Source organism: Symphalangus syndactylus, chromosome 6 (assembly GCF_028878055.3).
Source record: "Symphalangus syndactylus isolate Jambi chromosome 6, NHGRI_mSymSyn1-v2.1_pri, whole genome shotgun sequence".
Taxonomy (NCBI): Eukaryota; Metazoa; Chordata; class Mammalia; order Primates; family Hylobatidae; genus Symphalangus; species Symphalangus syndactylus.
In genome coordinates, this window is record NC_072428.2 from 74,714,959 (window position 1) to 74,742,952 (window position 27,994).

The window sequence follows — 27,994 nt, forward strand, 5'->3', positions numbered from 1 at the left end:
TGTTACTGCTAATGTCACAATACATGTACATCCTCTGTATTTGTTCATTATATCCTTGGGGAGGTTACTCCTACTGTCACACGGGGTATACTTCCTGTGATGTTATTCCTAATATCCTAGGTGGATGTTACTCCCAATGCCACAGGCGCTGTACATTTTGTGATATTATTTGCATTATCCAAGAAAGATGTTACTCCTCAGGTCACAGGGGATGTACACCTTGTGATATTATTTGTACTATCCAGGGGACATTAATCCAAATGTCACAGAAGGTGTACACTCTCCGATATTACTCGTAATGTGTCAGGGAACTGTAATCCTAATGTCACAGGGCATGTATGTTATGTGTGCACACCCCCTGTGATGTTATTTGTAATATTTTTGAGGCATGTTAATCCTAATATTACATACGCTGTTATCCATGTGTGAACACCTTTGTGGTATTACTCCTAACATACTAGAAGGATGTAACTCCTGACATCACATGGGGTATTAGCCATGTGTGTACACATTCTGTGATATTATTCATAATATCTTAGGGAGATGCTGCTCCTAATTTTACAAGCTATGTACATTATGGGTGTACACCCCCTCTGATATTATTTGTAATATTCTAGAAGAATGTTGCTGCTAATGTCCCTGGGGGAGTACACCATGTGTATTACATGTATATTACATTTTTACACTACTTTCCAGGAGTCAATCAATTTTGTCAATCAATTCACTATTCTTGTTGCCAGAAGGGTAGAGATAATTACAGATCACAGATCTGTCTAGCATTAGCTAAGGACGTTTTATTACAGAGACGGATGCCTGTGTGTGCCTGCGCATGTGTGTGTGTGTAATTCAATCATAATTCAAAGGTTTAAGCGTTGTGTGGGTGGAAGATAATTCATTCTGACTCCTGGCTTCAGAGTCCCATGTTTATTGGGAGAAAAGAGGGTCATGCTGGGAAGAATAGTAGCCCTGTGCCCTCCAGAACTGCAGCATGCTTGGGAATTGTGAGGCTTCCTGCCTTCCAGGAGATTTTGGAACTGGGAAGATGTCACCAGTGACTAGCACAGTACCACCTTCCTTACATCTGCCTGTCATCCCTCCTCAGGGCATCCAAATGTGGCCCTCTCCTTAACTTCTTCCTCTGCTTCTCTTCTCACAACCCTGCGATCTGAGCACTCTCTTTACCTCTGCACAGTATCGACTTAGGGAAGCCCCAGCACCTGCTGCAGTCAGGGCCGCAACCCTGAGCTGAGTCTAGTAGAAATTTTGTGAACTAAACATAGAGCAAGAAATGTAAATTAGTGCAGCCACTATGGAAAACAGTCTGGAGATCTCTCAAAGAACTTATCACGGAGCTACCTTTTGATACAATTATCTCATTACTGAGTATATACTCAAAAGAAAATACATCATTCTACCAAAAAGACACATAACCTCCTACGTTGATGGCTGCACTATTCAAAATAGCACAGACCTAATCAACCCAGGAGTTCATCAATCGTAGACTGCATAAATAAAATATGGTACATATACACCATGGAATACTATACAGCCGTAAAAAGAATGAAATCACATCCTTTACAACAATGTGGATGGAGCTGGAGGCCCTAATTCTAAGCAAATTCACGCAGGATAGAAAGCCAAATGCTGTATATTCTCACTTACATGGGGGAGCTAAATATTGAACACACATAGACATCAATATGGGAAAAATAGACTCTGTGGACTACTTGAGGGTGGCGGGAGAAGGATGGGTTAAAAAAATACCGACTGGGGGTGGTCTCTGCAGCCTGCCTTGCCTGTCTCTCTCTGGGATCGCTCCTCCTCCTGCTCCTCTCCAGCTCCTGTTGGGCCTTGTGACCACCTGGTTACCTATAGGCAGGCCTCCATTCAGAGTAGCATTGCCTCAGAGATGGGTCTTGTCAGTCCGCACCCCACCCCCAACCCAGTTACACTCCCCTGAGACCTGGTTCCCTGTTGAGGTCACTCAGTGCAAGGAGACCTGGGACGTCGCGGCCCGCTCTCCCCACCAGCGCTTCTGCCCTGGCGTGGGAGGCACCACACTCTCCTCTGCCCTGTGCCAGGCCTGAAGGGGCCCCTTCAGATCACATCCGCCACCACAGCCGCTGCCTCACACCGGAGAGCATGACACAGTGGTGGCTTTCCCAGTTGGCTGCCACACGGGAGCGCTAGATGCTTAGCCCGCCCCGTGGAGCGCTAGATGCTTAGCCCGCCCCGTGGAGAGACCTAAAATCAAGGCATGACTTAACAGCTTATTTTGTAAGAGAAAAGCTCAACCCAAAGGCAGATTGTTAGTTTGGACTTTATTGCAAGCAGAACTGCTGTGATGTGCTTTTAGCACTGAAGTGAGTTCCAGGCTAAGAAGAGTAAGTGGCTTCTCTGCTTTCCCTCCCAAGCACAAGTGTATTCACCTTGCAGACTTGAATCACTGAAGATGTAAGCCAGCTGTTACTCTCATTTTGGGAGACACCCTGTGGACAGCATGAAGACTGTCCCTGATTGAAGTCTTTAGTAAGCAGGAAGGAGTCAAGGTTAAAGAATGTGTTTGCTTACCCTGGACTACAGTATTTTGGAGAATGAACCAAGGCTTGGGTTTTGCTCTTGAAGCCTGTCCTGCCTGCTTCTGTAATCTGGCGCTCTGCATCCAGATCTTGGCCCTTTATGGACACCACCGTCTGTTACTCTTACAATTCTCTGCTCTTTTGGGAGTTCAGACCTGGCACTTTATTTCACTTCTGAGCTACCCTCTGCCATCCAGAAACTTAGTGGACCTGTAGAACTATATTGTTCTGCTAAACCTGTGACCACTCACATCTCAAGGTCGCATAATGGAAAAAATAGAATAGAAACATGGAATACATTAAGATTCATCAGCAGACTTTGACAATTTTTTTCTCTTAACTCCTCCCTTTTGGGTTAGTGCCAATGCATTTTCAACAATAGGTCAATGTTGTTGTAAGTGGCCCTGTAGCAGTATCCACAGCAGTTCTTGGTGATTTTGATTCATCCACAAAGCATTTTATTACAGCAAAATAATAAAGGTGCTGGTTTCATTGGCTGCAGGGTATCAGAGAGTAACCACAAAGCTGAGGTGTGCGCTAAAATCCGGGGAAGAGGCTGAAGCATTCCACAAAGAATTACTTAAATCCTCCACAAGAACATCTGTAGATTTTGAATGTATCCTTGGAGGACAAGGGATCATACAAATGTGCAGCTTATAATCCGGCCACACATGAATTAAAAGTTGAACCCATTGGCCAAAAGCTCCTTGTGAGTGACCTTTCTTCAGATGATTTTGGCATTCTTCCCCTGCTCGTTCACAGGTATTAGCTGTTCATTCACATGTACCTTTGGAGTGTGTGTTTAGTGGGGTCCTGGCTCCTCAAGTGTGTTGGCTAAAGAACAGGCAGCATATTGCCCCGGGAAGCAATTGGAGAAGGTTGTGTTCTCATCTTGCCATAGATAGCATTGACCCAGTGGACTCTGGGAACGATTTCTGCATGGTGGGAAACAACTCTGGAGATGTAAAATATGTGGCATCCATGGTTAATGTACTTGAACACGCTCCTACACTAAGGGACTACAGGATCAGATAGTGTCTCTACTTTCCACAGAACACTTTATCTCTGATGTTTATAGGAACCCAGCTGCCAACCATAACTGGTTTCATAATGCACAGCCTAATCATCCTTCCTCAAGACATTGAACTGCAGGAAATTGACTGAAATTCAGTGGGGTTATTATGCAAGATACTAGGCTACACCAGTGTTTAGCAGATAATGAGATTGGATTTATGCAGTCCACTGGAAGACTTGAAATGGAAAAAGGCAATGGATTCAAGCAAGTTATAATTTTGGCACCAGCAAGAACAAAAGTGGTAGACGGAGACGTTGTTACTCTGTCCTTCAATGCCAACAGGCTGTTGGGTCTGGTCATTTGTTGGTATGACAGCCACGGATTGATAACCAGCCATCTCTCTTAAGTCCTTAGATCTAAATCTCAAAAGTCAAACTTTCCAAGACCTGGAATCTTGGACCTAGAGCCTGTCTACTTCATCATGTCCCAAGCTTGCTTGAGCTCTCTCCATACTCAGGCTGTGATGCAGGAGCATGTGGAGAAAAACATCTGTGAAGCCACAGATGAACATGGTACCATGCAGGTAGAACCACCTCTCATGGTTGTCCTTTTTGAAACAAACAGAAGGAGAAATAGTCTCACTTTTTGTTGCTACTCAGAATAATGAAGAAGAAAATAAGAGATGGTTCAGAAACTGGATTATTCAGCTCATTTCCAGAGAAAGTACATCACGGTGCAGTTTCTAGAAACATCAGAGAAAAATGCCAGTGGTATCTCTGCTCCTGAGGCCCCCACCAAATTGAAACCCTACAGACTCTCATACCAGATACATATAACCTGGTGTGGAGGGCAGGCAAGGAAAGTGGACTGCCCATCAATGCCTATTTTGTGAAGTATCAAAATCTGGACTATGACGTTGATGTGATGGGAAGTTGGCACAGGATTTGAATCCCAGGAAGTGAAAGTGAGCTTCATTTAGCTGAAATGGAGCCATCTGGTCTTTATGAACTCTTGCTGGTAGCAAGAAGTGATGCAAGTGAAAACCTGCCTGCCATGCTTACCTTCTGAACCAGCAAAGAAAAAACAGCATCATCAAAAAGCACCCAGACATCCTCTCAACCCGTAGGCACCCACAAGTATCCTATTGTTTCAGAAGCTGCAAACAACAATTTTGGAGTGGTGCTTACAGATTCATCTAGGCACAGTGGTGCCTCAGAGGCATCAGATAACGTGATTATCTCCACTGCATCAGAGACGTTGGTCTATGTCACTTGATTTCCTTGGGCAATTGGGAATTCTTCAATCGCTGCCTTCAAGGTCAAATATAAATGGATGAGGACCAGTGACTGGCTGGTGGCAGCTGAACATATCTTTCCTTCCAAAATTCCTGTGCAAGTTTGTAGTATAGAACAAGGTTCAACATAATAATTTTGGATCATTGCAATCAACCATTATGAAGAGAGTTTTCAGAGGTCAGCGTCTCATCCTTATCAGGTGACTGGGTTCCCCAGTGTTTTTTCCAACTGTGCAATAACGCACCTCACATTATATACACAGAGGCTGTCAGCGTCACTCAGATTGTGCTAATGTGGACATACTTCCACGAAGTAACAATAACACTTCCATTCTTTTGTGTCTATTACTGACCCACAGATAATGACAACGACAATGTTTATAAGAGGGATGTTACAGAAGGTTCAAAGGAGTGGCACATGATTGGCCATCTGCTGTCAGAAACTTCCTATGGCATTAAAAAATGCAGTGCTTCAGTGAAGAAGTAAGTGAGTTTAGCAATGTGATGATCTACGAGACTAAAGTGAAATGTGCTCCTGGAGCTTCTGAGTATCTGAAAGGCTTGAGTACCCCTCTGAATTCCTCAGGAAGTGAAGGAAATGCGAGGCCAGTAACCAGCCCTCACAGAAGCAGTGACATGTTATATCTGATCCTTGGCTGTATGCTGGGTGTCTTGGGCCTCATTCTTATGGTTTTCATTGAATCGTGCCTGTGGAAGTATCGCCAGCAGAATATCATACAGAAATATGACGCTCCAGGATACCTCTATCAAGGATCAGATATTAATGCGCAGATGATGTAATAATATACCACTCTCTCAGGAGCAAATGAGATAAATGCAAGTGTTCATGGAGGCTTACTGAGCCATGGCGGTCACAGCAGTGGCTGTTCCCACCTTCACCATAGGGTTCTCAATGGGGTCAGTGTAATTGTGAATGGGAGCTTAAATGGAGGATTTTACTCTGGGCACACCAACTCTCTTACAGCAATGGGAATGGAACTGGAGGTTGTAATCCTAAGCAAATTAATGTAGGATCAGAAAATTAAATGCTGTATGTTCTCACTTATAATTGGGAGCTAAGCATAGAATACAGAGAGACATCAGTATGGGCAAAATAGACTCTGTGGTCTACTTGTGAGTGGAGGGAGAGGGATGGGCTTAAAAAACTACTTATTGGAGGCAGACTCTACAACCAGCCTCGCTTTTCTCTCACAGGATCCCTCCTCTTGCTCCTGGCATGCTCTGGGCAGCCCTGAACCCGCCGGGTTACATGTCCACTCCTCTCCGCCTGGAGGAGCGCTGCCGCGCGGGCGCGCCCCAGGTCCCCTACCCTGAACCCTGATGCCGGGCTCCAGAATCAAGGTGCCAGAAGAACCAGGACCCAGCGCCCGCCTGACCTACCAATCGCCTGCATCCTGGCCTGCAAGACACCGCGCCCTCCTCTGCGCGGCGTGGTGCGTGGAGAGACCCCTTCAGATCACAGCCGCTGCCGCCATACACGCCACCATAGTAGCCGCCGCGGGGGGCCGAGGGAAGGACTTGAGGGTGGCTTTCCCAGCTGGCGGCCCCACAGGGACTCTGGATGCTTAGTCCGCCTGGCCGAGAGATCTAAAATCAAGAAATGACTTAACAGCTTATCTTGTAGGGGAACAGCTCAACTCAAAGGCAGATTGCTAGTCTGGACTTTATTACAAGCAGGACTGCGGTGATGTTTATAGTACTGAAGTGAACTCCATTGTAAGTACAGAAAGTGGCTTATCCGCTTTCCCCCCCCGAAGCACAATCATATACACCTTGCAGACTTGAATCACTGAAGATGTAAGCCAACTGTTACTCTGACTTTTGGAGACTCCCTGTGGACAGCATGAAGACTGATCAAAGTCTTCAGTAAGCAGAAAGGAGTCAAGGTAAAGGAATGCGTCTGATTACCCTGAATTGTAGTACCTTGGAAAGTGAATCAAGGCCTGGGTTTTGCTCTGGAAGCCTGCCTTGCCTGCTTCTGTAATCTGGCGCTCTGCATGTGAATCTTGGACCCATATGGACACTGCTGTATGTTACTGTCATGATTCTCTGCTCTTCCATGAGTTCAGACTTGGCACCTTATTTTACTTCTGAGCCACTCTCTACCGTCCAGAAACGTGGTGGACCTGTAGAACTACATTGTTCTGCCAAACCTGTGACCACTCATAGCTCATGGTTGCATAATGGAAAATAGTAGGATAGAAACATGGAACATATAAAGATTCATCAGGGAACTTTGACAGTTCTTTCTCTTAACTCCTCTCTTTGAGTTTCTACCAATCCCTTGCCAAAAATAGCGTTGGTATTATTTTGAGTGGCCCTGTAACAGTATCCGTGGCAGTTTTTGGTGATTTTGGTTCATCCACAAAGTGTGTTGTTACAGAGGAGGAAAAAAGTGCTGTCAGGATAATAGAAACGATGTCATCTGCGTTCGCACAGAAAATCCAGAAGAGTTCAGCAGAGGAGACAGCTGTGAGTATTCAGAAACCGACAGCAACAATTTACGTTGGAATCCTCTTGTTTTGCCACCTATCTCAGAGGACGGTGCTGAAAAGACAACATGGCCTCCACCTGGTGTTCCTTTGGACAGCCTCTCAGGGGTCCTCCAGCGGCCCCAGGAAACCGGAGGATGTGCAAACAACCAGTCATCTTCTGACTTCAAGCCGGTAACCAACTGCACAAAACAGGCCTGGGAGTGAACTGTGTGAAGGATCTTAATTCAAATCGGAGAAAATCATTATTTTTTTTGCAGTATAATGTCATGTGAATGTGTCTTAAAATGTGTGCCCTTTTATATTATTTATGCCTGAAAAGTTTTCTTACCCGTTGCTTCCTTGCTCTCAGTAAGAAACAACCTTGTTTTGCATAGCTTTCAATCACCTGGAGGGCAGAGGGATCATTCCAAATTTTCTAACAACTGTAGTGGCAGTAAGAACTCCTCATGCAACTGATTCCATCTCTTGGCTGCTTCAGCGCAGAGGAAATGCAGGGGCCAATCGAAGGTTGCCACCAGCCAGGTTTTCAGATGGAAAACCATCTTTCAATAGTGTATTATCAGACTTTCTGACAACTCTTTGAAGTCAACCACGGTTTTGACCCGGTGTTTATAATAGCAGACCTGGCTGATGAATTTTAAAAGAGTGCCTTCCACTAAAGTGGTAATATGACCAGACAACATTCTCTCTATCTGCACGTGGGCACAAGTGATGTTCAGTCTTCTAGTCACTAGTCATAAGCAGTGTCGTGGACATGGTAGAGTGTAAGATGTAGTTGAATGATTGCAGTATGCGGAAAAGGAACCGAGGCCAGAGAGACAAATAATGCTTTACTATCCCTCTGCTTTAAAATTACATTGATTCATAAAATGGCCGGTGTGGGGCTCTTTTTGACTGTTTCTAAGAGTAGGAACAAAATAAGACTTGAAGTCGTGGCTTGAAAAGAAAGATAGACATTTTCAGAAGAAAAAAGTGGAGGGCTGCCGGCAGCCTCTCTTGGAGGGAGCTCTTCCGTCTGCTCCATTAGCCTAGGAGCATGCTCATGGTGTCACACTGCCAGAAAATAGTCATCCTCTCACTTCCAACAGGGGCAACAGCCTGAAGGTGTGAGTGTCAGAAAATACTTATTTTGGAAGAAAAGGTGTTTGTCGTTGTTGTTGTTTATTTTCTGAAGTTTCCTGACTTTTTTTTCCAGAATGTCTTCCTTTTAAACAGGCACCTAAAGGCCTGGTCAGCAGAACTCCTGACCACTGCTGCCTCTGCGTGACAAGGACATTGGAGCTATCTTTGGAACGATCATTTCCACATTAATAAATGATTATGATATATTTTTTAAAAACTACCTACTGGGTACTATGCTGACTACCAAGGTGACAGGATCCATATTCCAATGACAAGGGTAATGCAGACATACAATTCTATAGTCATTTAAATTTTAATAGCATTATACTCTTTTAACCATCTTAACCTCGTATACAATCTCATTGTATATTAGGATACAGCTATTAGAGCAATAAGGAAGAATGGATAAATACAGTCAGCTTTTTATTTTTGTTTTGTTTTGTTTTGTTTTTGAGACAGGTTCTCACTCTGTCGTCCAGGTTGGAGTGCAGTGGTAAGATCATGCCTCACTGCAGGGTCGACCTCTCCAGATCAAGCAGTCCTCCGACCTCAGCCTCCCAAATAGCTGGATACAGGCTGAAGTGTCATGGCTGAGTAATTTTGTTGTTGTCATTGTTGGAGAGACAGGGTCTCACCCTGTTGCCCAGGTTTGTCTCCAACCCCTGGCTCAAGTGATCCTCTCACCTCATACTCTAAAACAGATGGGACTGTATATATACACGTGTATATATATTTATATATATATACACGTGTATATATATGTATATATACACATATAAATTTATAATATAATATATATGTATTATATATATTATATATAAGTATATATAATATATATTTTCTATATATTATATATACGTATATATAATATATAATATATATTATGTATGCGTATATATACTATATATATGTATATATATAGTATATATATGCGTATATATAGTATATATACGTATATATATGAAAAATAGTGCTTGGAAAATTAGCTTACTAATTGAAAAATATACATATGAATGACTGCTTTGAAATATATATATATATAAAATATACATGCACACACATATAAATGTATATATATATATATATATATAAACCTTTATCTGAGAGTAGGTATGCTCTTGGCTTCTGAGATGAACATATTCACAATGATAAATATTTACTATGAATTCAGCTAAACATGAAACTCAGCAATATTCATATCTATTTACCTCTATTTCTACCTAAATCGGTATTTCAATAGTTGTGGCTAAGCCTTCCTAGTTAGTTAGATTTTTATCCTTTACCATTCAATGTGTGTGTGGCTTGGAGACTGTTTTCACAAATCAGGAAGTTGACAATTATGTCCCACATTCAGTGGACTAACAGCTCAGAGATCCTCTCTCTGGTTACTGCTACGACAGTGCATGGTGAGTCTTCCAGATCACCGGAGACGATTGTGATTTTATTTTTAAGTCTAGCTTCTAGGAATCACTCCCTGGAACAGAATAATTTATTGTTCACCCAGTGTTCACTCAGAATTTGTGCTTTAGCTCTTCAGCCAGTAGGGCTAAAGGCTCTTTATTGATGAATCATTGGTTATCTTGGGGAGTGCTTACAAATTTGTCCACGTTCCACCTTGATTGCTCTTGAGCGGGTGCAGGCTTTCACAGATACACAGCCTTCCAGATCTCCAGAAATTAGTGATCCAAAGACACTTTTTCTTGGCTTTCTCTTTGCCTGGTTTTCTCTGGTGAACTTCTGGCTGGCTGCCAGAAGTTTATTTGTTGCTACAAAGCATGTTAAAGATTCCAAGTTCCTCTTTAATGTTCCTAACCGAGGTCTCCATTGTTTTTGACGCTTGGGAATGTACCTTTTCATGACCGATTCAAAATCAATCATTAATGTGAGACATTGAGCAAAGCTCTCAGTTTTTACGGCCTGTCAGTCCTCCTAGATGAATCTCTACATCACTGCAAAGGAGTTGACAGTGGCTTCTCTAGCACTCACGCACGCTCTACAAGTCTGTGCTGGAGTAGGTAGGGGGTTGGTGTCTCCCAGTGTTTCGTCTTATCCCTTGAGGGACGGAAGATACAGCCAGTGGGAAACTTGGGCATAGCAATGCTAGACCTGTTGTTCGGGGTGGAGATTCTACCCTATCAGTGGAGGTTGTATGTGCATTATCTCATCCAGTCCTCACAAGTATAAGAGAAACATATTTCTCTCATAAACTTAAAAGAACAGCCAATTCAACTGAAGTTTAAATTATTGGCCATATTTATGCCAGGCCTGGTGGCTCACGCCTATAATTCCTAGTACTTTGAGAGGCTGAGGTGGGAGGATCACTTTCTCTTACAATTGTAGGACAGAATAAGATAATTCACTTAAAATTTGATTATCCACTGCCTGTATCTAGTATTCCTTCTATTAATTCAAGTCATTGTTTATGAAGGAATTTTCATATTTTTGTGAATTATTCTTAAACATTAAGAACTATTCTTATGAAGGGGCAATCATAAAGTAATTCATGTTCAAGAACACATTTTAAGACACACATTATTCTTATAATGAAAGAGAGTGAAACACAAATAATTTAAACTTCAGTTGAATTGGCTGTATTTAAGCCTGGCATAGTGGCTTATGCCTATAGTCCCAGAACTGTTAGAGGCTGAGGTGGGAGGATGACTTGAACTAGGAGCTTGAGAGAAGCCTGGGCAACAGGGTGAGACCCTCTCTTTCCAGCAACAGCAAGAACAGAATTACTCAGGCATGACAGTTCAGCCTGTAGTCCAGTTATTTGGGAGGCTGAGGTTGGAGGATTGCTTGATCTAGGGAGGTCGAGGCGGCAGTGAGACGTGATCTCATCAGTACACTCCAACCTGGGCAACAGAGTGAGAGCCTGTCTCAAAAACAAAACAAAACAAAGGCAAAATGTTGACCGTGTTTATCTATTCTTCTTTATTGCTCTAATAGTAGTATTCTAATATACAATGAGATTATATACAAGATGAGGATGGTTAAAACAGTATAATGCTATTAAAATATAAATGACTCCAGAATTGTATGTTTGCATTCCTCCTATCATTGAAATAACCCATTATGCAACCTATCTGTCATTAAACTTTTGGATCAGAGTTACTCTTTATAAATGGAGTCGGCCTTTTTAGACTTTGTTCTCAGCAATCCTCATTAAAGGAGGCATTCCTAGATTGCTTTAAATAAATTCAAAAAACACATATCAGAAACTGTTGATATGTTTGTTGTGTGCCATATTGTCAGTAATTAGATTAAATACTAGAAAATACACCATTAAATATGATATTTGATATACAGTTGGACCTCCATGTGCATGGGTTCTGCACTCATGGATTCAACTAATCATGGATTAAATAATTCAGGAAAAAAATGGAATGGTTACATTTCACTGAACATGTGCAGACATTTTTTGCTCATCATTATTCCCTAAATAATACAGTGTAACAACTACTTACATAGCATTTACATTGCATTAAGTATTTTAAGTAATCTAGAGATAATTAAAGTACATTGGAGGATGTGCCTAGGCTACATGCAAAGACTTCCCCATCTTATGTAAGGACATCTGAGGATTATTAGCATCTAAGGAGTTTGGCATCTGTGGGGAGTCCTGGAACCAATTTCCAGTCGATACTTAAGGAAAGTCTTCATACAAAATTAACACAATCAAAATATAGGTATTTCTGATAATAAGGATATTTTACTGCACGTGTATTTTAAAAACTTCAAAGACCTAAATAAATTTGCAGTTTTCTTAAAATGTAATGAGGCTTCTGAGTATTCTGTATTTTCTGAAGCAAAAAGCGAGTCTTACTTTCTATTCTGGTAATGACATGTTCCCAGGTAATTTTCTGTAGGATGCCATCGGTGAAATTACTAAAATCTTACAGGTTTTCAGTCTTTTTATCTGTATCATTGTCACTCTCTTAAGATCTGTGTCCATCGATAGTTTGTTCCTGAGCTAAAGAAAATTGACTGAGCCTATCAATTGGATAAGCAGTCCAATTTATAACTTTATTAAATAATATTTCTCAGTATCCCTGTTGATTTTGGTTACATTCGGTAGCCAAAATCAAAAGGAATACAGGGGTAAATTTGGCAGCCCTTTAAACAGTTGTATAATATGTTTTTATCAATTATTTTGTGCATTTATTCTTTTATTCAAACAGACAATTAATGAATATCAGTTGTATTTTAAGCATTGTGTACTTTCTTGGAATATACCTGTGTGTAGTACAAACACAATCCTCTTCTTGTAATCTGAGAAGCAGAAAAGATGCCTACTATTACACTGTGAGTTTTACAAAGAAAAGTGTAAGGTTTTCTGAGTCTTTAAAACAAATAGCCTAATCTAGTCCAGGAGCTAAAGAAAGAATTCCCTGAAGAAATGTTGGAACTTACACTTGATGAAATGGGACTTAGCAGATGTGGAACAGAGAAAAGAAAATTCCAGTTCAGGAGGAAGTAACCTGTGCTCTTGCATTAACCCATCAGTTTGGATAAACACACTCGGGTATTCATTTACCTGGGCTGGCTTGGAAATCAAGGGAAAGAAAAGATACAGCATAAAAGAAAAGACATGCGCAGTATTCTAAGAGAGAGTAGTTTAATGAAAATCAAAACAAATGCATACCTCCACACTTTTAAAAATGGTACAAAGTTTCATAGAAAAAGATAAAGAATGTCAAGTATTCAGTAGGTTAGCATTCTCAGAAGTTGGTGTTTCTGATACCTTCAGTCATGTTACTGACCTATCTCTGATTCTTTGAGTGCAAATCCAAGAAAGCATAGCAAAGCAATCTTGTAAGAGGGTAAGGGAAAGAACCAGAGAGGCTACAAATGAGAAAACTGTTGGCCACATTAACAGAGCTTACGATGCCACATTCATCATCTAGAAACACCCAAATCTGGCCTAGAGGCCTTTCTGGATACTGAGATAATAGTGGGGAAGTGGTCTTGATATGACACCGGTAGCCTTCTTGACACAAAAAAGTAGAAAAATTTTCTTGGAGTTAACCAGCATGTCATTTCTCATTGTCCAAGAATCATTGCAAAATCCAACAGCCCAGTTCCAACAGTGCCCAACATCCACCTCTCAGTAATATCTTCGAAGGGTGAATGGCAGGTCTCGCCATCAAGAAAACACTTAGATTTTGTTGGAGTTGGGGCAATGTTGAGATCATCAGAACCAAAGAGTAGCTGTCTCAGAACTTCAAACAAGGGGAATGTACCAAGTGGTTATTTTATTATCCCAGGAAATATGCACTGCAGGAATAAGAAAATAGTCACATGAAAACATAGTGTTATAAACTTCTAATGGATGTGGGCTTTACATAGTGTCTACATATGCCAGGTTATCCCTGGAAATATGGTTCAGGACAGCAGGCACATAAAGGAAGAAATATGTGCTTAGATTTAACGATTGTGCTATCCTTCCTTATCGAGGAGTCCGTACGGACTCCCAGAGCCCAGTCCCAAGAGTTGTCCACATCCAGTTCCCAGTAGTGTTTGCCAGAGGAGAAGACCCAGGCTCCTCATGCAGCAAAATTGTCAGATCTGTCAGAATGCAAAGATTCATGTCTCAACATCAAACTTCTGACATCTTCAAACAGCCTGATATTGTAATTGGTTACTTCCCAAGTGAAGGAAATTTCCACGGTGGAAAAAAGAGAATGTTCCAGTGAAAAGCAGTTTATAAATTCTTAGGTTCAGATAAGAAAGAGATTCTCACAAGAAAACACAGGTCAAGATTAGAAAGAAACTTCTGTCTGCAAAAATATTGGAATCAAAGGGTGTTAGGATATCTGCGCAAGGAAACGCCTAAACTTCAATGATCGCAATTTCTATAAACTCAAAAAGTATAAACGGGACGAAGGTCATGTCTATGTCTAGTTAGCGACCTTTCATAACAACTGAAAACTGGAAGCTCTTGCACTGCAGCCAAGTCCATAGCAATAAAATTAACCTTCATTGTCTCTTCTCTGTCAGGGCAGAGCAGGAGGCTTGGGACAGGAGATGAGGTGGGGAGCCATTCTTAGACCCAAATAAAAAAGTTATCACTTTGCCAAAAATATTATAATCTGCCACTTAATCTAGTCAATTCATATTTAAAGAGAAAATCTCAATCTGCCTTCTGAAAAGTGCAGCTTCCTTGCAAGAATTATCTGACTTTCATGCCAGATTCAGGCACAGATATCTTTTATCTGCTGGATTTATCATGATCTATCCTGGAGTTCTATCTAAGGCCTCATCAACCAACAAATCACGTTCCTATCGGTCACAGATTCTCAAGATTTGCATTGTTATATAAGTTACTCGTGTATGCTTTAGATGATTAAAATGCACATGATTAAAATTATAAATGCTATGAAACTTCACCTGAAATGTATTTGAAAAAGCACTGTCACTCAAATCAGTCATTAACTGCACTGAATTTGAAATTGAAATGTCCTGAATTAATTCAGTTCTGTATACTTCCTGTAATAATTGTATACAGGAAATTGTATCACGGTTAAAACATACATGAATGGTTCTACATCCTAAAGAGCTCTTCTGCACATTTTACTTTTCTAAGAAATTTGTTATATGGCTGATTCCACCATCTTTTATTTAGTTTTGTCTGTTTGATGACAATGAAACTATAAATATAAATACTTATTCACAGGCTATTTTCTTCTAGATGAAAGATCATTACACTGGGAAAGCTGCCCATAGAAAACCAGAATTGAAGGCATTGCATGTGGATCCCACCAAGAGGGTGACACTCACATAGAAAGCAGTTGAACCTATCCACCAGCCCAGTGATGGGCCCTGTAGTGAGCTCTGGATTCACAGGCTGGGGCACGTGCAGCAGCACGGACTCACTCCTGCAAGGAAGTAGGTTGAGTTGGTTAAGTTTCTGATGTCTGTGTTTAAGAAATAGATTCCAACAGAAAATGCTTCATTCAAACCCACTTCTGACATTGTAATGTACCTCCACAATCCTAGGATGGGTTTCTGGCTTTTAGGGAGTCTTTCTAACTCTTCACTCCATTTCTAACCCACTTCCACTGAAAAATAAATGCCTCTCTCCCTATCTGCCACCAAATAGTTGATCTCTAATTATGATTCTGAATCCTAAAAAGAGGCAATCTTATTCTAGCAACTTCTGCATTGAACTCTTCAAAACATAACCCCCTGAGTTACTTGGAAAAGTAAGAAAAGGTTAATGTCTGATAAAAGGCATAGGTAACATTCAACATACAACACAAACACATGAGTACAGACACACACCCACACAATCACTCTGACACATTGTGGTGTTAGTAAATTATGTTTTCACTTTGTTGGAAACAGCTTGATGTTTTTCATAGCATGCCTTGTGCTCCAGCTTGCACTGATGGCAAATAACATACCTTGCCACCATGTCTTCCAAATCCTGTAGAGAGAGAGAGAAAAAAAAAATGACTTCTTTAGAAAGTTGTTATTCCTGTTGGGTGAGGTGGCTCACACCTGTAATCCCAGCACTTTGGGAGGCCAAGGTGGATGGATCACCTGAGGTCAGGAGTTCCAGACTAGCCCGGACAACATGGCAAAAACCCATCTCTACCAAAAATACAAAAAAAATTAGTTGTGTGCGGTGGTGCATACCTTTATTCCCAGATACTAGAGAGGCTGAGGTAGGAGAATCGCTTGAACCAGGGAGGCAGAAGTTGCAGTGAGCTGAGATTGGGCCACTGGACTTCAGCCTGGATGACAGAACACTCCCTCTCAAAACAAACAAACAAACAAACAAACAAGTTGCTATTCTGCGGATCTGCTATTTAGGTTTCGAAAACTTTAGAATTACCACATACTATCACTGCAACAGTTTTAAAATGTATTCTCATCTCTAACACTTATTATACCTGTAAGACCTATTGACATAATCTATTTCTGATAAATTCAGGACCCTAAATTTGAGTGAGAGGGAAAGGTGTGAGTAGTGACTGCGCATTGCTGCAGCTGTCTACAATGTGGTCTTTTTCAGGGCTAGTCCCCGAAGGGTAATGTGGCTCAAATCAAGAGCATTTCAAACCTAGGACTTCGCAAAAGGAGGAAGAAGGAAATGTTAGTTTTTCCCTAATTTCTTTATACTATCCTATGGAAACAAAAATATAATTTTCACATGAACTTTTTTCTTCCAGAGTTTGAATGAAATGTGCTGGAGGAGGAAGCTTGTGGTAGAAAACGTTCTATGGAAGTCTAGTTGCACAATTCCATAAAGCTTTCTTTCGGTTCTTACCTGGAGCAGCTCCACATCTGGTTTATGACACATTTCCATTAGTTCCTGATACATTTCTTTCAAGTGTTTACTCTTGATCCATGTTGATCCAACTTCTCTGGAGTTGCTGAAAAATCTCTTGGTATTCTTTGTTCAGTCTCTCTAAATGTTGTTTTTCTCCTCTATGGAGAACTGGATGCAGCTTCTTATACTAATTCCTGATCATCTGTGCCCATAAAACCACATCACTCTGTAGGGACATGGATTTTGTAGGCTAAATGCTTAGGTCTACTTCCACCTCACAGAACCCACAAATTCATCCTCCTCATTCCTTCTTTTATTTTCCACCCTTTACAAACAGGATGATGAGTTAATCAAGACCTTCCTTCAAAATTTGTGTAATTCATCAATTCTCGAACACCTGCAAAAAAGCCCTTTAGATTTAAATGTTTAAATATATGTCCTCTTAAATCTGAAATACCATTAGAAAACAACTAAAATTAATGATTGATTGTTAAATTTTCATCAATAATATATATAATCTTTGTTATTCAATTAGTTTGTAGTCTCAAACCTTTGTACTTCACAGCCCAAACAATCACTCTAAGTAGAGATGTTGTTAGTATATTATAATCAGGATCAGAAGCCATCACACGGAAAGGACCTTAGTAAAAAATTTAACCCCCATCTCTCAAACCGACTACTTCTTTTCTGTCTCCCATCTTTCTTCCCTCAAAAACCACAGGCTCTGAATTGCCCTGCCATTCTAAGAACATGAATCTCCATTCCATTGTGTTTCTCCTCTCAATATTGACATATTTATTCTCTCACTCCCCCGGTCATTTCTTGTCCCTTCTCCTCAGCTTTTCATCCTGTTACATTTTCTCCTACTTGAGCTGGAATCATCTGGGTCCTTTGCTGTCAGATTTCACCAGCACAGGCACATTTCTTAAATTACTGATCCCACCTGCTTTTTTGTCCCTGGACAACATCATATTCACCATTAAATGCCTTTATTCCTCAATTATATACTATTTAATCAATATTACATAATTCGTTTATACAGAAATCTCTGCCTGAAATACTTACTAATTTTAAGCACCTACTTGTCCTTCAGAATTTATATCTATTTTTGTTTATCTGAAAAGCATTCACAGAAAACCTGAACAATTGTTATATTGAACAGTCTAGTTGTTTTCCAGCCTATGAATAAACACATGACAAAATCTGGTATATGAAAATTTCAACTCAAGTTGCTAATATAAATGCTCTCAGCATGCCTGTCTCAAGCTGGTCGTGAGGACTCACGGTCTCATACTTACCCTCCAGAGGAAGGCTGTTCTTCTCTCCTCCTTTAGATTTCTCTGATTTTCTTGAATCTTTTTCCATAAAATCCTCATTTGCTTTAAGAGCTTCTCCTGCAAAAGAATTACGAGTTTGAACAACAGAAAATGAAACACCATATATTCCACACTCTGAGTGGTATATGCAAGCAAGGGATATAATACATAAATACATTAGAAAGGGGAAAGAAAAACAAATTTTTCACTGCTCATCCTCAATGGATATTTTTCAGTTTGAGGTTTCAGAAGGCGGAACAGTTTAGGGAACTGAAAAGTGAAGATTTCCTGTAACCTGACTAATGTTCAGGGAAACATCCTGCTTCAGAACCCACTATGCTAGCCCCAGATTTTGTAGTGTGCTATTCCCATATTCGTTTGTCCAATAATATTAAATATATTTCCAAAATACGTTTCTTTGCGCTAGTAGTTTTGGTGGCTTTTCAATGCCTTTAGCATTGAACTGTAGACACAATAATAATGACATTTACTTGTTCACGCTCTGTTTGGGTCCGAGCTCCATGAAGGAAGGTAGAGTTGCATATTTTATTCAAAATTCCATCATTGGTACCTAGAACAGCACCTGGCACTCAGTGAAGAATGGAGTAATCACCATGATGATTCTCATCGTCCTTCTAATCTCTTTAACTCTGCCAACTTCCAGCTTTCAGGTGATCGCAGAGCTATCTCTTACCTGGTGTTCCTCAGCTGCCCCTTCAGTGGGATAGTGTTTGTGAGCCCCGTGCTCCTGAGAGTTGGAGCACAGCAAACAGAGCAGACTCTTGTCCATGTCGGAGAACATCTTCTTTGTTTCCTTGTGGTCCCACATATTTGTTTCTCCGAGCTCAGGAATTGCCAGAGACTGGCTTTTCTCACAGTGGTCACTAAGTTCTTCAGAAGAATATTGGTTTTGAAGTCCTTGTTCTGTGATGGTTCCCTGCATGCAGGGCAGTTGGTAGGACTTCGGGCTTCTTCCCAGGAAAGGCAGAGACAGGGCCTACAGAAGCTGTGCCCACAGCAGACAGTGGCAGGGTCTACCAGGTAGTTCAGGCAGATGACACAGGTGAGTTCCTTCTGGAAGGCATGTGAGAAGTCTGAGTCCACTTTCCTAAGGAAAGAAAACCACAAGAATTTAATCTTCTACCCTGGAGAGACAAAGGTCCAAGCAAAGTTTGAATCAGGTTGTGATTGAATAATATCCTTTCTTTCTAGAGAAGAATAGGCTCTAATTTGCAACGACAGAGATAGGAAAAACAGAAAACCAAGGCACTAAGAGATATCGACCTCTGTAGGAAAACGTGACTGTTCTCCAATCAACACAGGGCCAGCTTTCCAAACTCTATTTTCTTTCATAGAAGAATGTCGGATTTTTTGAGGGGTTAGTGTCCACCAAATTGCTTGGGCTTCACAGGTTTCATCAACCTGTAAACTCAAGGGTTGAGTCTTGAATGGTCTGAGAATCAGTAACACTCTTAATTGCCAGTGATTGGTTTAGAGAAGGCGAGCTAACTAAGCTCTTCCACTCTCACTTTTTTATTTAACTGTAACAACCATCCATCGTGACTTTTCCAGAAAGACCCTGCTAGAAAATATTAGAGCAAAACTCATACTTAGACCCCAATCAGAAAAAGCTAGCCTTTACTCTCCAAGATAAAACAGACAAATCGAGGTAAAGGCAATTCTCCAAGGTAAAACAAACAATCATCGCTTTTCAAGGCTGCTATGTTAATTCAATCAACAAAAACTTTCTGGCGTGTTTACTGTTCCTGGACTGTCTGTTAATTTGGGGATATACTGGTTAACATTATGACATTTTTAAAAGACAGGTAATTAAAATTACAAAAAGATTGATAAACTGTAGGAGAGTACACAAAGGATAGAAATATTTTCTAAGCTCTTTGGAAGCATTATCATTACTCTTTCACGCAGTCAGAAAACGAGTTACTATTATGCAATACTAATAGGCACTAGAGAGTAAGTCAGAGTTTTAAATGTATGTTTTGAAAAAAAGAAAAGAGGAAAAAAAAACCTAGGCCAAGCAAGGTGGCTCAAGCCTGTAAATCACGGTATTTTGGGAGGCCAAGTCAGGCAGGGTGTTTTGAGCTCAGGAGTTCTAGACTGGCGACATGGCAAAATGTCTAGGTCGGCCTATCTCTATAAATATATATGTATGTATAATGGCCGAACATGAGGGCCCATGCCTGTAGTCCCAGCTACTTTGGGAGATGAGGCTGAAGGATTGCTTGAAGTGAGAAGTAGAGGCAATAGTGAGTCTTATTTCCACCACTGCACTCCAGCCTGGGTGGCCCTGTCTAAAGCAAACAAAGAAACAAAGAAATGAAAAACCTAAATCCTAGTTTCTACACTGTATAAATATATGATCCCTCTATTTCTGATATTTCTGCATGATTGCCAGTGAGACTTTTCTGCAGAAATACTCATTTCTTGCTTTCTTTGACAGACTGAAGTTTGTGAAGAGACTCTTACCATTTTTTAGAAAAAAATGTTTGCCCGAATCATCCAATGCACTCTCAACGTATATATAGCCATACATTGTAACACAGGCACATTACCACTAGTACAGTAGAATGTAACACATTTATACACATAAATTACAACACCCATAAGCCATTTATAGAACCCACAGAGATTAAAAAACTACTAGATATTTGGAAACTATTGCAAAACGCTAGCAATCTACACAAATAACTTAGAAATACATTAAGTAAAAAATTAATGATAACCTTAATTTGAGGAACATGTAGCAAGACAGGTGACGAAAATGTTAATTTGTAAATAGGTTAAGTAAATGGAGCTTGTAAACCTACGGATTATGTTTAGAATAATTTTAAAAAAGAAATGCAGCCGTTTTTAAAACTCAGAAAATGAGATCATTTCATCTAAAAATAATCTAAGTTTGCAGATAAATTAAAGTCCCCAAATTTGGCTTGTTTTGGTTTGTAACCTAATAGTAGCTCCTACTCTGGAAATTGTGTACTTACCTCAGAAAAATATCTATGTTCTCACCAAAGCCTGCTGTCAAATAAGATGAATTCAGTTCAGGGATCAGAGCCTCACCGTGCAGTGCTGGTAGCTTTTGGAAGTCTCCAAGGCCAGTTGCAAAGCCACTCGGTGGGTTCTGGAGAAGAATGAGCTTGGCTCTTGAAGTGTCCTTATATAAATCTCTGAAGACCAACCCCTTTCTTTCAACTGACTGCATTTCAGGGGGCATAGGGGGGTGTTAAGATAGATGATGATTCAGTCTTTTCAAAACAGAAGTTTTTTGTTTTTTTTTTTGGATGGAGTCTTGCTCTATTGCCTTGCCTAGGCTGGAGTGCAGTGAAGTGATCTCGACTCACTGCAACCTCTGCCTCCCAGGTTCAAGCAATTCTCCTGCCTCAGCCTCCCAAGTAGCTGGGATTACAGGTGCCCACTGCCATGGCTGGCTAATTTTTTTTTTTTTTTTTTTTTGGCATTTTTAGTAGAGTGGTTAGTAAAGTGCTGGGATTACAGGCATGAGCCACCGTGCCCAGGCGATTCACTTTTATTGTAATGTAAGAATTTAATCTAAGAACACTGTCGGCCTCCACTCCAGAAGGGACATTTCTCCTGCTCCTCATGCTCCAGATGAAGGCTTTCAAGGACCTCTCAGCAACCACAGGATGTAGGATTCCCTCCTATAATACCTGGCATTGCTCATCCCAGCTCAATGGGTAAAGGAGGGAAAGTCTACAAAGCTCCATCTCAGGGATCTCCCTGGGCCACGGTAGTGTAGGACATGTTGCTCTGAGGTAAATTGAAATGCATTTCTACTTGACAAAGTAATGATGGCAGGGCTTCATCTGAATGCATTTATTCTACCGCTCATGGAGAGGAGTGATATGCCATGTCAGACACATGAGAACACTCTCTGCCTAGTTACCGGCGGCTCCAGATCTTCATGCAGTTATGGAAACCTGTGCTGCAGATTCTGGAGAAGCAGCTCAGACCTCGTGCAGACAAGAGTTCTTCAAGAACCACCTTGGCTATGCAAAGACTATCAGGCTCAGCAACAGTCTGAGCTGGATGAGAGATAGAGCAAAGCTCCCAGGAGCAGCAGAAGCTGTAAGGGAGGGAAAAGGGAAGGAAGAAACCCTAGATTTCAGGATATCCCCTTTATCTCTATGAGAATCTCAGCACCCACAAGGCCACCATTCCTTTATCTGACTCCTCTTGGATCCAGGAAATTTCCTGGGTTAAGCCATCCAGGGATAGGACAGGAGATGCCATTTGGCTCTAGGAGCAGCGGAGAGAAACTCAGCAGGAAGAGTATCTCTATGGAAGGAATTCAGTTGAGCATGTTTGTAGGGTCACAGGGCTGGATATGGGTAGAGTCTAGCGTACATGTTCAGAAGCCACAGTTCCCCCCGACCTTCTGATTCTAACAAGTACACAGAGCCAATCAAATGAAGGAGGGGCGGGTCAAGGGAATTCAGGGACAAGGGGAATGAAGGATGATTAGTTGCAGGAGGAGGCTGTTGAGGTCAATAGGCAGACATTCTCTTCTCCTCTTATATTGAGAAACAAGTAATGAAGCTTTAAGATGTTGCTTGTGCTCTGGGCCAAAGGCAGCAGAGCACTTGTCTCTGGTCTCCATATACACTTGACCTATTTACTTTCAGTATTCCCAGTAAGATTTTGATTCATTTCCCACGGAATAACGCTCACCTACCATGCTTAAATTGCCATACGTATTATGAGACTCTACTGATCATAAGTAAGTTTCTCTCAACCTTGAGATCTGGCTTCAGTTTTCTCTATTCTCATTCCTTCTCCTTTATATCAGAAGCTTCATAACAGAAAATGGGGGCAAATATGCTGTGGAGAAATAATCAGTTTACATTTAGATATTTTAATGTAGTTATCACTTCCTAAAAAGCTAGGAAAAAGCTGAAATACATGAAATAGCCACGCGCCTTCGTTTCTAGCCTCCCTTAGGTATCTGCCCAAATATATTCTATACTAGGTCTTTTCTGACCATGATATTATAAATTCAATTTTGGGCCGGGCGCAGTGGCTCATGCCTGTAATCCCAGCACTTTGGGAGGCCGAGACAGGCAGATCACGAGTTCAGTAGATCGAGACCATCCTGGCTAACATGGTGAAGCCCCGTCTCTACTAATAATACAAAAAAAATAACCTGGCCTGGTGGTGGTCCCCTGTAGTCCCAGCTACTCGGGAGGCTGAGGCAGGAGAATGGCGTGAACCCGGGAGGCGGAGCTTGCAGTGAGCTGAGATCACGCCACTGCACTCCAGCCTGGGCGACAGAGCGAGACTCTGTCTCAAAAACAAAAACAAAACACAACAAAAATCAATTTTGTCTATGATACTTAATTTATTTTCCTTTCCTGATGTATTTTTCTCTAAAGCACTTATCACAATGCGTTTCTCTACCAATTTTTTTTTTTTTCAAAACAGGATCTTGCTCTGTCATCCATTCTTAAGCATGGTGCCATACCAGCTCACTGCAGCCTTGACTTCCCAATTTCAAGCAATCCTCTCATCTAAGCCAGTGTCTGAGAATACAGGAACATGCCACATCCCCAGCTATTCTTGTTTATCTTTTCTTAGAGATGGGCTCTCACTTTGTTGCTGAGGCTGGTCTGGAACTGCAAAGCACAAGTGATCCTCCTGCTTCAGAATCCTGAAGTGCTGGTATTACAGGCCAGAGCCACTGTGCCAGCTTCACTTTTCAATGTTGTATTTTGACTTGTCGACTTGTGTTTCTCAAGCTGCGACCTCATTAGCTGTTTAGGTGCAAGAAAATCTGTCTCATTTGTTCATTTCTGCATTGGCTTAGAATACTTATTAAGACACAGTAGGCACTTGATATTTTGAAGAAAAAAGTATTGTAAGTTATATCCTTAAGGATATCACCTTTAAAACATCAAGATGACCTATAATATAAATAATTAAGCTGATGATATCTCTCTCTTTCTCACAGAGCCAATTTCTTTCTTAGTGCTTGGGAGTGTCTTTAATATTATTTGTTTTTACTTTTCCATCGGGAAATCTTTACTTCTTTCAGAATGTACATGTAATTTCATTTCACCTCTTCTCTTCATAGTATTCATTTTATGTTTGAATTAGTAAATGATCCATACAGATTCTTCAGCCATGCATCTAAGCCCCATCTTGAACTACCCTAGGCTACCTTTTCTGCTACATCTCTAAGCACTGCCTCTCTCATCATATGTGTGCTAATCACATATGTGAACTAAGTGGAAATGCAATAGTACAATGGTTTATCTAGTATATAGTTTCCAGCAACCCCCACCCCAATTTACCTGCCTGAAATTCCAAGAAATTTTCTATTTTTTTATGTAATGTAGTTTAATTTTATTCAGAAAATTACAGAATATAGTTTTAAAACTTTTGACCTATATATACTGTTGACCATTGAATAACACTGGTTGGAGCTATGTGAGTCACTTATAATTGGAGTTTCTTCCGCTTCTGCTACCCCTGAGACAGCAAGACCAACCCCTCCTTTTTCTCCTCCCTGTCTGATTACTCAACATGAAGATGATGAGGATGAAAACCCTTATAATGATCCATTTCCACTAATTAGATTTAGTATTCCATTAATGAATATTAAATATATTTTTCTTTTGATTTTCTTAATAACATTTTCTTTCCTTTAGATAACTTTAGTGTAAAAATACAGTATACATATAACATATAAAATATGCATTAATTAACTGTGAATATTATCATTAAGGCTTCTAGTCGACAGTAGGCTATTGATAGCTAAGTTTTGAGGAAGTCAAACGTTATACGCTGATTTCTGACTACATGGGATCTCGGCACCCCAACCACCATGGTGTTCAGGGGTCAACTCTAAGTTTATTAAATATCATTCAAATAATCTGAGAATCTCTTTGTGAAGAAAGACTTCATCTTTCTGTGAAACCCTGTTTATCTCATCCAGTAATTATTGCATTTCATAGTGTTAGTGTATTTTATCATGCTTACTGATATTTTATATCATTTCCCAGGAAACAAAATTGTTTTAGCTGAATATTTTGATATTAGCAAGAAATCCTAATAAAAAGTTTGCTCCCATGTTGAAATGATTAGATAGAACCCTTTTGCTATTGTTCTGCTGCTCACAGTAGCATAACAATTGACACCTTGGTTGTGCCCATTGCTCTGTCTGCTACACTGAAGCATATGCTCTCCATGGATTTCTGATAATATTGTGAATTATATTGATATTTTTGAAAGTAATAGCTATATATTTCTAAAGTGTCCAAGAACTGTCACAAAGTTCTATATTTTGTCACAGTATTTTCATTTCTTGAATTATTTCTAAAGAAAAAGTCTCAAATTTGGAAATGAAAGACTGCTTTGAAAAAGACTTGAGTTCTAAAATGATAATAGCAAGTATTTCAAAATAACCTCTTGCCTAAGAGAAGAGAAATTACTAAAGAAGTCGATATTCCCCAATGAGAACATTTTATAATCATTAGAATCAATGATTAGAGTCAGGTGTGGTGACTCATACCTGTAATTCCAGCAATTTGGGTGGGTGAGACAAAACTCCTGAGGTCAGGAGTTTGAAACCAGTCTGGCTAACATGGTGAAATCCCATCTCTACTAAAAAACAAACAAAAAAATCCAGACACACAAACAAACAAAGAAACAAAACTAGCCAGGCGTTGTGGCAGGCACCTGTAATCCCAGCTACTCAGGAGACTGAGGCAGGAGAAGCTCTTGAGCCCAGGAGGTGGCCAGCCTGGACGACAAAGCAAGAATCCATCTCAAAAAAAAAAAAAAAAGATTATTTCATATAGAATATAAGAAGATATTTACAACAAAATAGGAAGTAAGCAGAAAGAATGTAAAGTTGTATATATAATTTGATTAATTTTATTCAACAAATATAGGTAAAATGTAAAGGGAGTTAATCAGTTAGTATAAGCACTGCATTATCTTCAGAGGAATATTGGGAGAATTGTTTCCTTATTGTTCACAATTCTTTCCAACTTTTTTTATGTGGGTAATAGGTCAACAATGAGAATGAAAATGCAAGCAGATTCCATGAAGCTGATTTTCTATCTTTAAAAGAAAAATGATGTTTTCTCTCCCTGACAAAATGCCTCATCATTTGAATTATGGTTTGTTAAGGACACACAGCTTTTTCTTCCTTGAGTATTTCTATATTTGTTTCATTTTCTCCAAATGATAGTAAAGATCCAGTCTGTGTCTCTATAAGATGTTTACAATTCCTGAAACAACAGAGCAGTGCATTGCACATAATAATAGTAATTTCTCACTAAGTAAATTAAGTTGAATGTTGAATTTCTCAACAAAAACTTTGAAATCTAAGGAAGAGACATGTCTTCATCCTGCTTTTCTTGTACGACTTCTTTCCCCTGTATCAAAGGATACAGGGTGTTAACACAGGATACGGAGAAAGAGAAGTGTGTGTGTGTGTGTGTGTCTTTGTGCATTTACATGTGTGTAGCCACATCAATTTTTGTATTTGTAGCAATGGATTGTGAATTTGATCCAGAAACCCATAGCATTTTATTGAAATTATGTTTTATTTGATTGTCTCATCTGTTTATGAGAGCTGTTAACAGATAGTCTGTGTTTCATTTACTATATACTATTTCAAAATCTGATTTCATGATGCTAAATTCATAAATGTTGATTAGAGCTGATATCCAAATTATGGGGGTTGTAGTTATTCCTATTTTTCCTTTGTCAACACGGTGCAGTTGAAAGAACAATGTAGACCTCCCATTTCATTCTAAAACTATCTAGTGTGAGTTTAGGTAAGTTATTTAACTCCTGATCCTTTAGTATCTCATCTATGAAATGGGGCTACTAGCCTGCCCAACTTGCAGAATTGCTCTGAAGATTAAAAATCATGTATTGTATAAACATTCAAAACAGTAATTGGCTCATAGGAGGTGATCAGCCAGTTCCAAATGCCAACTGTTAGTAAAACTACATTATAAAAAGTAAGAGATAAATGAATGAATATAATAATTAATGCTTTCTTAATGTAATGATGGTTTCTCAATAGTTAATTACATTGTGACAGAATGGTATATTGAATTCAGTGACTCATTGTTCATCTACTCAGAGCTTGTTGATACACTTTCAATTAGATCGAATCATTCTTATTGCAATAGCAACCCCATCACTCCTTTTGGACTGTAAGTTCTGTGAAAGCAGGGAGCGTTTGATTCATAGCAGGCGTCTAGATATTGTAGAACGACTGAAATAAGCACCATGTTATGTGTTCCTAATAGGTTTAGCTTTAAAAATTAACATATTGTTAGTTATCACTTGGTAAATATTTATAATTTGTCAGGCATCTTACTAAACATTACTAGATTATTTTAATTTAATATTAATATTATTTCTGTGAGCAGATTACTAGGAGACCTAAGGTGAAGAAGTCTTGCCTATATTAGTATACCTGGATTTATCAGTTAGTTATTATCGATGTAAATAAAAATCACTATCTTTTTTCCCATTAGCACATGCAGCTGTTTATGTGCTTTCATAAGCTTTAGCAGAATAGTATTTTATAAGATTTAAAAATGAGGTAGCTATGTGTTTTATTGTTCTTAATTTGCGTATTATAGGAATTTAAAATACACATTTCATACTTGAAGAACACTGATTTGAATTGCACAGGTCTACTTAAGCACAATGTTTTTAAAAAATACGGTCAGCCCTTTCGATCTGTAGATTTCACATCAGCAAGCAAAGATAGGTAGAAAATCCAGTGTTATTCACTGTAATCCCAAGTACTTAGGAAGCTGAGGAAGGAGAATTGCTTAAGCCCAGGAGTTTGAGGCTGTGGTGAGGTATG

General features: G+C 39.9%; 2 pseudogenes; one reads left to right on the forward strand and one right to left on the reverse strand.

Moving 5' to 3' along the window:
• The first annotated feature begins 2,647 nt into the window (after window positions 1-2,647).
• On the forward strand, window positions 2,648-6,150 carry LOC129485358 (cell adhesion molecule-related/down-regulated by oncogenes-like; annotated as a pseudogene).
• A 5,911-nt stretch (window positions 6,151-12,061) lies between these two features.
• LOC129485359 (tripartite motif-containing protein 43-like) lies at window positions 12,062-21,352 on the reverse strand (annotated as a pseudogene).
• Window positions 21,353-27,994: the final 6,642 nt, after the last annotated feature.